This window comes from Helicoverpa armigera, chromosome 1, assembly GCF_030705265.1.
Source record: "Helicoverpa armigera isolate CAAS_96S chromosome 1, ASM3070526v1, whole genome shotgun sequence".
NCBI classification, from domain to species: domain Eukaryota; kingdom Metazoa; phylum Arthropoda; class Insecta; order Lepidoptera; family Noctuidae; genus Helicoverpa; species Helicoverpa armigera.
Window position 1 is genome coordinate 3744726 of NC_087120.1, and position 12567 is coordinate 3757292.

The window sequence follows — 12567 nt, forward strand, 5'->3', positions numbered from 1 at the left end:
TGCAATAGGCCTATCGAACTAAAAAAAAGTTTTTGCAACCCAACTACTAGGATAGCATAAACGCGCAGAGGAAGCATTTCGATTAACCGATGTGATGTGACGTCATAGATGACATGGCGAAAAGTGAAGGCGCAACCTATGGATGGTATAAATATATGATATTATGTAATAATTGTGCCTTATGTCCATTAAATATCGATACGTATGGATATATGGTACTATCAAAACAAGCGGAGAGCATGAACAGTAAAGATAAATCATAATAATACTAGGTATCAATTTGGCTTTCTTTTATGATATTAAAACTAAATGCTTTTTAAATCCATTATTTATGTTTCTGGCGCCCACATCTCTTTACTATTCATATACGTGTGCGAACAAAAAAACATATTTTGGCAAAGTACCTATAAGTAGATGGTGTCACCCACATGGGTTTTATTGTTGCAGAGTTTTCTATTAGGGCGCTTATTTAGTGCAATTTAATTCATTCATTTACTGTTATAGTATATGCATTTTTAAAACTTCAATCATCAATAAAAATAGATAATATATCTTCCAGTATCCGGTACAGGATTCAAACTAGATGGTTAGGGCCCCAGAGAAATAATCCATTGTTTGTGGGTTTCACCATAATCTGCCCAGCCTGTTCCCAAGCAGGTTCTACTTAGAGTGCAAAACATTCTAATGTATACGATTATACATAAATATGAAAGTAAAATATAACCAATCACAAAGTAATAGCTTCTATGCTCTATGAGACCCTAGTATGTCAGAGGTTGAAATATATGGATATGTGATACATTTCTTGCTGCTATTTTCATGTCAAACACGCAATGGAAGAACACTTGCTTTGGTAGGTTGCATGCACATTTTTTACGTTGATGTACAAACCCAGGGCAGGACCAAAAACGCAAAATCAAATAAACAGGATTAAAAAAAAAATCTTTTGAAACATACCCCCCGCCCATTGCACAGAACTTTAAAATAAAATCCACTGATATATTCATCTCAATTGCAAGTATCAATTAGATAATATTATTTCAGGCCAAAATAAAACTAACATAAATTATTTTAGAAAAAAAGAAAATTAAAAAGCCGCATCCCTCTAAATCACTATCCCACCTGATTGATCTTCACGACTTTGCATGGCTGTTGCACGACAGCTAACGAACCGTATGTAGTACAATACTGGGGTGGTAGATTCAATATCCTGATATTCATTATATCCTGGTGCATCAATTCTATTTATAGATTTTGATGCCCAAGCAACCCCTATAATGGTACATACAGTCGACGCAACAGGTAACCTATTCATGCATACGGAAATGAAAGGAAAATTGAGTGAGATCTGACGTCATGATGAATCGATGCTTCGGATACCTCAAGGGTCCTATGAAGTCCTTGTACATGCTGGTCTATGGCGCATGTCATATTTTGTGATTGCGCAGAGCAAAACTTCCACCTTGTGCCATGAGTTGTGCGCGCCAAATATTAAACGGAGGTTGAGTTGTTCTACTGCACGGTGGACCGACGACTTAGGCAAGGTGGCGTTGTCTATCCACTGAGTCTGCGTTCAGAAGGAGACAGCAGGCATCGTATTTTTTTTTCACTGGATCTTCAAGATATTTTACGATCAAAAGAGACATGCAGACTGCATGCAACCTTTTCAATATGAAATTAGAAATGGAACCTGACTACTGTACTGTACTAAAATGGAAATCTTTAATGAACATGGTAGTCTTTTCTTTTCCATTTCCTATCATCGTGGGCGATGAAGACTTTATGCTCGTCCTCATACTGCATCATCTGTCAGACGTACATTCGAGAACTAGTTATCGTTTGTCCATAACGTAATCGTTTTATACAAGCTTCGAAGACTAATCATCAGTCGTTACGGCCTTAAAACTAGCCCTTGTGATGAAATAGGGAAAATACTTCAACATCGCTCGAAGAAGTGCAATTTTCATAAAATCTCAAGTAGCATAGAAGGAAATTCGTACTGTATGTGTATAACAAGCAGATTACATACAGCTGTATATCAAAAGCGAAGCCTTTGCCATAAAATACTAGGACAACAGAGATACAAGGTGCATCCAACAACATGACGTCATAATAATATTGGATTTACCTATGTAAAATGGGCTGACTGCCAATCGTTATTTATAGAGTATAACACTAGGGTATCATACTCGTGCAGGTACTCTCATAGATATTAGGTTCTCAAAAATACGAAGCATCATACTCTATGCAGATTAGCCTATGAGAAATAGGGATGGCGATATGCAAGCGCAAATGGTGTCTCACTCTCATGTTTGGGATCCTTGGTGATAGGAAAGATGATACACATGCACAATTCAACAATTATGCGCCTGCGTATAACGTGCCTGTCATGTACCAGGGCGGCAGGACTTACGATGACGTATTCTTACGTCACCGATCGAACGCAATCAGTGACGAAACAATACAATACTGCTCACATAAGTAAGATGCTATCCTCTCATAGAAAATAAACATGTGTGTGGAATTGTAATTGATTTTAGTTTTATACCGTATCTAGATGGAGACCAATATTAAAGAAGATTTAGATGTTAGCAGTATGATTCACCATAGAGAATAGTTTTTATAGTATTTTAGAATACAAATTTTACCCAGGTGATCGTATCAAATAACTGCGTAGCCGTTGTAGCAGTGCTTTGAGTGGAATCATAGTAATTGTGTAGGCATGTCGCACTGAAGTTATGACTTAGCTAGTAATTACTTAGTTTTGGGAAGTTATAGTGCAAATGTACCTATTCAAACTTCATATTCACTGAGTCCTCACTCAGTGAATATGAAGTTTTAATAAGTCTTTCAATATTTTACTTTGGTTTTATTCTATCAAATCCCCAAGCAAAAAAATATAGCAATAAGTCTTCAAATTATTAGAGCTCTGCCTCATTAACACGCCACTGCGTCGCCGGCTACGTATCCAAGCAATTAATATTGAAATGGTACTTAACTCACTTGGCAACGGTTTGGTAACGCCCAGAAATATGTAAAATAAATAACATTAGACACATTTCCTAGGAAATCTATACATTACCTCAATAAATAGTAGTTGTAAATGTAAGATATTTAAGACCACATTCCACTTTAATCACTTTGTCTATTTAAAAAATCGCATGAAAATCAGATGCGTAGTTTTGAAGGTTTAAGCGTAAAAAGGGTCATAGGGAAACGAACTAAGCGATACGATCGAAACAAACGAACTAAGCAATAAATTATTTGAACTATTTGATAAGGGTGTAGTCTGCAATTTTTTTTTAGAAGATATTATAATTTTGTTTTGTTTTTGAATATTGTAAAGATTTAAAAGAAAAGGTTGATATTTATATGTTTTACTTTCTTTTTGCTACCACTTTCTGTCTGACTACTTAGTCTCAGCGACCACGTGCCATTAGCAAGGTCCACGTGGACTGGCTTTTAATGCGCCTGCGTGAAACTACGTAGGCAATGTGCCACGATTCTGGATACTAGGAGATCATAAAGGATACCTAGTTTCAAATGTGTTACTTACAATCGCAAGGTAACAAGTGCTGTTTTAAACTGAGGCGACGAAAGGACCCTACTTTAATGTAACTTTTAGGTAAAGGCAGGTATTTTGATAGTTTATATTTATATGAAACTTTGGTTTAACCTAAAAGTCAAACTATTAGTTTACTGAAAAAAAAAACGCTAAAATAAATTGCAAACCTTATTAAGTCATTTTTGTGCTGGTTTTTTAGCTAATTCAGGTTTATCAAACCAAGTTTATTAAAATATAAAATGATAATCGCCTACTTTATAATAAGTAATAAGCATTCAATTCTATTGGTATACTTAGAAGTAATTTAATTTAATGTATTCATTTTTTAACTGTATTATATTTTATTAAATATTTAACCTGCAAATTATTATGTACAAAATGTTACTAAAACTGCAACAGAATATACATACACCTATCTTGATATAGTAAAATCGAATCCTTTGCCATAAAATACTAGGACCTCAAAGGAATGAAGATCTAGTGACGTATGTATCCTGGATGTATGTATATATGGAATATTGTATATACAGCATCGTAATCGCTGTTTACTAGGGAAACATAGGATGGATGAAGTTATGGATGTTCCAAAAACCTCTAGGTAAGAAGTTACTTTGCTTTTGAAGGTTCGTAAAAAAAATATAAAATTCGATTTCAGTACAATTTTACACTTATGATAATATTCCGAAAAATAATCCACTTTCACATTCTAACCTACAAGCGGAAAGAACTATTAAAGAACACCGTAATAACTTTGTGCAAATTACAATGCACAACATGTGAACGAATAACTCCTAATTGACATTTCTGTTTGAACGTTTTATGCCCGTTTTCACCAACTATCTCTTAACGTTTCCATAACTAAGTGTTACTTGGAATAAGAGCTTCCCCTTACATTCTTAAAGGTTATAAGGGATACTTTGGTGAAAGCGAAATTCGAATTCAAGGTCCCCTAAATGTTCTTAGGGGTCCTTAATTTAGGTATTTGTTGATGAAAATGGACATTAGTCAATTCCTGCCAAGTTACATTCTTTACCTAGTTTATCTTTCAGTACTGTTTAAATCCCCTCTTTATTACCTCAAAATCTGTATATTAATTATATTTTAAAATAAACGAAATCTATAATTTACAATAAATAAAGAAAATTTATAAAGGGCGTTTTTTTATTAGTTAAAATTACTTTTCAAATTATAATAAACGTAACTTAGAAAACCATGAAAATGAACACTGACCAACCCACGTGGTAGACCCTTGATACACGTGGTTTGGTCGCTACCGCGCTTGCGTGAAAGCGGGCAACCATTGCCGATTTGACTTCAAGTACTAGGAGACCATATCACGTTAAAAGGTTACTTTACAACAACTGCTTTATCAAAAGGTCATAAATGCAGCGATAGTGTTGTCCTGAATGAATCTTTATGAAAAACGGTATAGAGTTGGTTGTAACTCACATGTCAATTGTATTTCAGTACGAAATATGTAAGCCAATTTCTTTAAAACTTGGGTGACACGAGTTATTGCTATGATTTTTGTTAAATATCTTAGAAATAATGACAGAACTGTTGCATTTCATAACTTAAACTTGCTTTATAATAAAGTTTTAAATAGTATTCCATAAGAATAATTTCATATTCCATCCAATCACACACTTTTATACAAATGAGATCATATTTTTTGCGTTAAACGTATCGTAGCGACAAACTTTCGTAGCATCGCGTGCGACTGCGTAGCTGCCATAGCGCATAGCTGTGTAATAAAAAGTCTTAGCACGAACGACTCCTGGAAGTTTCTCTCGTTTTTCTTTTAAGTGTGAAAATGTTAATTCATAATTAATTAAAAAATAGTAACGATGTACACAAACTTCATTGACAAAACCCCTTACAGGTGGTAAGTTGTGGGGTGAGTTTGATTCGATCTTGCTGCTTTGTCTAGCACATGCCGTAGATAGTAATGCCTGATGCACTCGTACCTGTCTGTGCTATTGGGTGACAAGGCAGAAGCTGTTGCTCCTATACTGATACCCTTCACTCTCGGGCACCAGGTAATCTAGCCATCACCTTCTTTCATGCAAATGTAAGCCTTGGGAGGCAGGAACGACGAAAGTTATCCTGAATTTCAGCACATTCAGTACATGGCACATTAGCGCAGTTGGTTAGAGCATCGTGCTAATAACGCGGAGGTCGGGGGTTCGAGTCCCTCATGTGCCAATTATCTTTTGCAAATTTATTATTTTTTCTCTAATGGGACCCTCCCTCCCCCCTTCAAGCCTTGCGTCGCACCTAGTCGCTTAGAAAGGAACTGGGTAAAGTTTTTTTCCATAAGCACTTTTTTCATAAGCTGATAAAAAGTTACAAATCTTTGAGTTACCATAATTAAAAAAGAGCAATAGAACAACCAACAATGCATTCAATCTTAAAAAGAGATCAGTGATATTGTTAGCTTGCAAACCTACGTTGTAGCGATATTAAGCTGTTCATATACACACAATTTACAAGAAAATAGATAATTCGTTTCCTTAATATGTAAGTGTAGACAGATGAGCTACATAATTCTCTAGATGCTATTTTCCTTTAAGTTCTGTAATTTGACTTCATGACTATTTGTATGCCACTATCACATCATAACAATTATATGTATAATAATACAATATAATAACTTTATTGATCCACAGTTACATTTACAGATTTTACTTAAGGCTAAAAGTAGTAAGTACACTGTAACTACTCTATGGGAGACATTTTCATCAATTCCATGATCCCCAAACTAGGCGCTGCCTGTATCTTGGGGACCTGGATTGTCATTACGACATTTTTCAATTAAGCATTAACATTTTATTTGGATTTGGTACTGAAAGATTTCTTCTACCATATAATAAGTAAATTTGGGGATGGATGTTTATTCCTAACCTAATTTAATTTGATGCAAAATAGTCCATCTATTCAAAAGTATCTGTTTCAAATCTACGAAAGCAAATATTAAAAAATGCAAAGGAAACCACTCCTCCTCCCCTCTCCCGAGACTTGAAAGGATTCCAAGCCAAGGAGTACTAGCAGTACATAAACGGATAGGAGCTCAACTGCATCCGACAATAACAGATAGTTGAATAGTTGTAGTTTTGTGATCGGATCCGCACTATTTACATTCGTGTCAGCACAAGGACGACATAAATAAAAAGCGGTGTTCTGTAAAAACTTTATCATGCGTGCAATAACTCAAACTTATAGTGGTAACGAAGGATTTTGAGGACTGATTATTTTTATTTACATTTAAATGATTTAAATTCGTTCAAATTCATTGTATGAAAAATAAGGTAGTAATCGGGACTCTAGAAAAGTTTCAAAAGTATGTATGCTACATTATAACTAGTAGATTAAAATTAAATCTGAGTTAATTTAGTTTTGAAACTGTAGATTTAAAAGCCCTTTATAAACGCACATTTATGCCACTGCATTTACATTACATAATGTCTTCATTGATATTGTATAAATAGATCGACGGTCCCTACGTATATAAAGACATGTCGAAAATTGCATTTTTTTTTTTATTGTATAATTGGCTTACAATTGTCGGGGCGCACATACTGACATACGATTTTTTTTTTATTTTATTTATTAGCCTTGTTTTATAAATTGTATAAGAGAACAAGTATATAACGAATAAGTGCCGTAGATGCGGACATCTATACGTATCCTTTTGTACGGTGTTTTAAACTGCGCGCCAATCGGTGCGAACACGGGCTTGTAAGACTTATCGCCATTTACGGGAGTTCCTCGAACGAGACAGGTCGATTTTTGTTCGTATGGTGAAATAATATTTGTGTTTTGATACAGTTTAGATTTAGTGGTGTGTTATTTAGTTTTAAGTACTCATATTATCTGCAACAATACTATAAAACATGAATAATAGCAGATCAAAGTTATTGGTGGATATTGCGAACTCCAGAAATAATGTTTTATGCGTTTCTGAACCACAAGATTTAATTAATTATATCGATAAAGCTAAGGAGGGTAAGTAGTTATCAAAATTAATATACATTAAACGCTTAATACACCCAAAACCATTGTAATAATTATTATTCTTTTTGTTGTTTTTATAACCTAGAACGGCAGATTATCAGCGTAGAAGCGGTCATATCAGATATGTCCGCTTATACTATGACTTAGTAATTGCGACATTTTTTTTTCACAAATGACAATAATAAATTGTATGCTTCTTTCAAATATGATTTCCTAAATAATAGTTACAAAGAAAACAACTTCTTATTGCCATCAAAGTAAATGAAGTTATGTCCTACATGTTTGTTTTTACGCGTAACTCTTAAAATTTTTGTGGATTTGTTATTATTTACGGATACTTACGCACTGTTTAATATATATTTTTAGAGAAGAGATTTGCGTTCCTCGATGTACAGTACGGCCCGCGGATCTTGGCGAGTCTGAAGTTATGCTCTGCGGACTTTAGCGCTTGTGCACTCGTAAAAAAATAAAGAATTTACAAAAATAAATGCTCGAAACAGTGGTTAATAGTAATAACTACTGATATTGGCATTTATGTTCACACCTAGCCTAATTTCAGACTCGCCAAGATCCGCTGGCCGTACTGTAAGTATAACCAGGCCTCTGTCACTCGACGTACTTGCGCGCGATAAATGCCTACCGCTCGCTGGGTTACCGGTAGCCCCACGCGGCTCAGGGCTTTCGACAGCCGCTCGCGACGCGCGCGTTCCAGTATTATTATTTTTATTTCGTGGCATGTTATGCTGTTGGTTTTTATTAGGTTTTTTAAGCTACCTAACAAACTGATGGATTATTTTGAGTTGTGTTGGTTTATATGCGACTATTGTAAGATTTAGAAACATTTTATATTTATGAACTTATCCAGTAATTCAATTTTTTTAAATAAATTAATACTTTATGATTTTAACAACAGAGATCATTAGGTACTTATTTTACTTTAGGTACCTACTTAGTTATATGAACTGTATTGTGAGTTTTGTAGCTCAAAACACATCTCGAGTGTAAGTAGGTATAGTTCTGGTCCAACTTAATGACGACTTGAAACATTACGAGTGTCGCTAGGAATTTGTAGGTAGTTGGGGAACTTGTAGGTGCTTATAACAGTAGGTATGGACTTTTTTGTATGGAGTGATTTATCGGTTACGTAGTAACTATTATATAATCTGTGGTATAACTTGTTTTTTTTTTTTTAGACTCACGTCGGGTTTATGCCGAAAAAAGTGTTTTAATGGATCTTGAGGAAGTTTCTAACGACGAAAATCAAGTTGTTGAAGCACACAGTGACGAAGAACAAAACCAAACAGCTGCTAATATACTATCGCAAAGTGATTTAAAATATATAATTGACACGGCGGGGGAAATTTCGAATGATGGAATTGAAAATTGCTTTCTAGACACACCTGTTTGTGAAAATGAAACACCACGACAAGTACCTGAAAATGATAATGAAAAATCTTTGGTTACAACACCTATGCCAAGTCCATGCAGGACCTTTGGGGACCCCGAAAATGAGTTTAACTATTTGAGTGAGAGTAGCGCTATTCTTTCTGATGCCACCTTAAGATCAAGTCCGTTAGGATCCAGCGAAATGTCTGGTTCATCAACACCGCACCATAGAAAAAAAAAGCGTCAGTATGTAAAAAAAGCAATAACAAAAAACAGAATTATTAACAAATCTAATTGGCTAGATGAAAAAAGGAAGGTGCTCGTTAATTTGGGTGAAGCCCATGCATCTCGATCTGGCAAACAACAAATGGCAAAACAAATAAAGGGTCCATGTTCTTCTAACTGTCGATTAAAATGTTTTGAAAAGTTTGACATTCTATCTCGCCAAAATATATTTAAAACCTTTTGGAATCTAGGTGACCATTCACAACAGTGGTCATTTATTGCATCACATATGAAAGAAATAAGAAAAAAACAATGGACACAGGATTCCAAGAGGTTAAATGTTTTTAAGTATTTTTTGCCGCTTTTATCTGGTAATGGTCATAAAGAAAAGATTATGGTATGCAAAACTATGTTTAAAAATACATTTTCCATAAGTAACACTTTTATACAATCTGCCATCGACAAGCATGATAAAAATACCGGTATTTGTATTAAAGATATGAGAGGATTTCATTCAAATCATCCAACGGTTATAAATGCACCAATGAAAGAAAGTGTAATTCAACATGTTAAAAGTTTTGCGCCCGTAGAAAGTCATTATATTCGCAAAGATTCAAACAAACAGTATTTAGATTGTGAATTAACTTTTAAAAAAATGTACGACCTATATACTGTATGGTGTAAAGAACTGAATATAACTGAAAATTTAGCTACTTCTGTAAGACAGTACAAAGATATTGTCAACAAAGAACTAAATATAGCTTTTCACTTACCCAAAAAAGACCAATGCGATTTGTGCCATGCAATGAAAAACAATACCTCGCCAACTTATGATGATAAAGTGAAACATAAAACACACATTGATAACAAAAAACTTGCCAGGGAATTGAAAAATGTTGATAAAATTGAAGCTCAATCGAATCCTTCCGATATTTGCACAGCGATGTTTGACTTCCAAAAAATAAATAACACTCCACATGGCGAAATTAGTGTGCTGTATTATAAAAGAAAATTGTCTGTATATAATTTCACAGTTTTTGACGCCGGATTAAAGGAAGCTACCTGTTACATGTGGGATGAAACAATAGCTAAACGTGGCGCCAATGAAGTGGCTAGTTGTTTGTTTTCTTTCGTTGACAACAAGGTTAAAACTGGAGTCACAGATTTTAGATTCTGGTCAGACAACTGTGCTGGTCAGAACCGCAATCGCATTGTTTTTTTTATGTACTTATATGCAAGCGATAGATTTAAGATAAATGTGTCCCATCGATTCCTCGAAAAAGGCCACACCCAAAATGAGGCTGATAGCGTTCACGCACTAATAGAGCGAGAAGCAAAAAATAAACTAATTTACACACCAGATGAATGGTACACACTAGTTCGTTGGGCTAAACAGAATAGTCCACCGTATACAGTTGTAGAAGTATATCAAGACTTAGTCTTGGATTTTAAAGCTTGGCTGCATACTAAAAACTGGACAAAAGATACAAATTCAGAGAAAATTTCTTGGAATAAAGTAAGAGAAGTTAAAGTGCAAGGGAATAATCCAGACATAATAGAATTTAAGTACGACTTTTCTGAAGACAATTATAGAAAACTTAACTGTAGCAATAATTTGAAATTGACTAGAGGGAGGAAAAAGAAGGAACAAGAACTAATTCTAGAAAAGGTGTACAATAATCCTATTCCTATCACTGAAGTTAAATATAAAGACTTGATTAGTTTATGCGATACGTTGATTATTCCAAAGAAGTATCATGACTTCTATAAAAACCTTAACCACAGTGAGGGAGAACAGGTCAATGACGAAGAAGATTGTTAAATTTATTTTACTATTTTATACATTTTGTTTTGTTATTTAACTACTAAGGGCACATTATTAGTATTAAAATGAATCAGTCTGAATAAAGCTGTGATGATGGTTAAATGCTACCAATTAGGTGTTAAAGATGAGGCACATATTCAAAAAATGCTGGGATATTATTACCTCTATTAAAGCTTACTAATTAAGTCGATAAGTAGTTTAATTAAGCTGAGGTACCTACTTAATAAAACTGTGATGATTATTAAACACTAGGTACCAATTGCATTGCTAGACAGATGATTATGCTGGCACATGCTTAAAGTTAAAATGGTTAATTACTATTAATATTAGACAACAGTGATTTTTTATGTTTAGTTCCTACTTCAGTGAGACTATAAGTACCTATTATTTAGATGCTAAGAAAATTATTTTTTTAATAATAAATGTTTAATTTATAAACCTTGATTACCTAATTAATAAAACACAAACCTGATCATTTTTATTTAAAGACTTGTCTTTGTTTACGTTACAAGAACTATAATCCTGCCCCGAATGACTAAGACAACGTATAAAGTGATATGTCTTCATTGAAGTACTTTTTATATCCATGGCTGACGAATTCAGGATGTTTAACGTATAGATTTAAAAATAGTAACATAATCCTACATTTTCATAAAACATTTTATTTAAATTCTATATCAGACACTGTTTTCTTGTTTCCCGCGTATAAAAAGGTATCATAGACATAGCTGACATACTCCTACTTTATTATCGGCGTAGAAACGGTCATCTATCAGTTTTTCCAAGAAAACGTAAAAAATTAAAATATGTGTGAATACCAGTATAAAGCTCTTAAAACTGTTAAAATATTATAGAAAGAAAATATTTATTATTGGTCATAGAATTATTTCTAGAGCGTTTTGAACACAAATTACACTCTCCTGTAAACCTCGGTTTTTCACTTGACCTTATGTACGTAGGAGCCGTCGAGATGATGAATTAAGACTAAGGTGTCGGGTTAGGTACTATGTGTAGTCTGTAGTACACAGTTTAGATACAGGGATAGATTAACAAATGCTCCTCCTACGGGATGTCGTCCTGGTAACCGAAACGTCTATGAAAAAAACCGGCCAAGTGCGAGTCGGACTCGTGCACGAAGGGTTCCGTAAATTACAGTTAAATCAACCTATCTCAAAAACTATAAGAGATACTTTGATCAAACCAAAAATCGTTGAAAGAGTTAATTAGCATGCATCACCTCTATTTTTTTTAGAATTTTATACCCCGTAGTTATAAAAATAGAGGGGGGGGGACATACTTTTTACGACTTTGAGAGCTGATATCTCAAAAACCGTTCACTTTAAGAAAAATGTTTTTTAGAAAACTTTATATCATTTTAAAAGACCTTTCCATTGATACCCCACACGGGTATGTACATCGAAAAAAAAAATTTCATCCCTCAGTTACATGTATGGGGGGCCCCACCCCCAATTCTTTTTTTTACTATTTAGTGTCATATTTTTGTAGCGGTTCATACAACACATATTCCCATCAAATTTCATCACTGTAGTAC

At 34.2% G+C, this 12567-nt stretch overlaps 1 long non-coding RNA gene and 1 other non-coding gene across 2 annotated transcripts in view; one reads left to right on the forward strand and one right to left on the reverse strand.

The window, feature by feature from the left end:
* Positions 1 to 12567, reverse strand: part of LOC126054100 (uncharacterized) — a 219134-nt gene that overhangs the window by 61371 nt on the left and 145196 nt on the right. The window lies entirely within an intron of this gene.
* Trnai-aau (transfer RNA isoleucine (anticodon AAU)) lies at positions 5697 to 5770 on the forward strand. The gene has a single exon. It is a non-coding gene; the product is annotated as a tRNA-Ile (tRNA).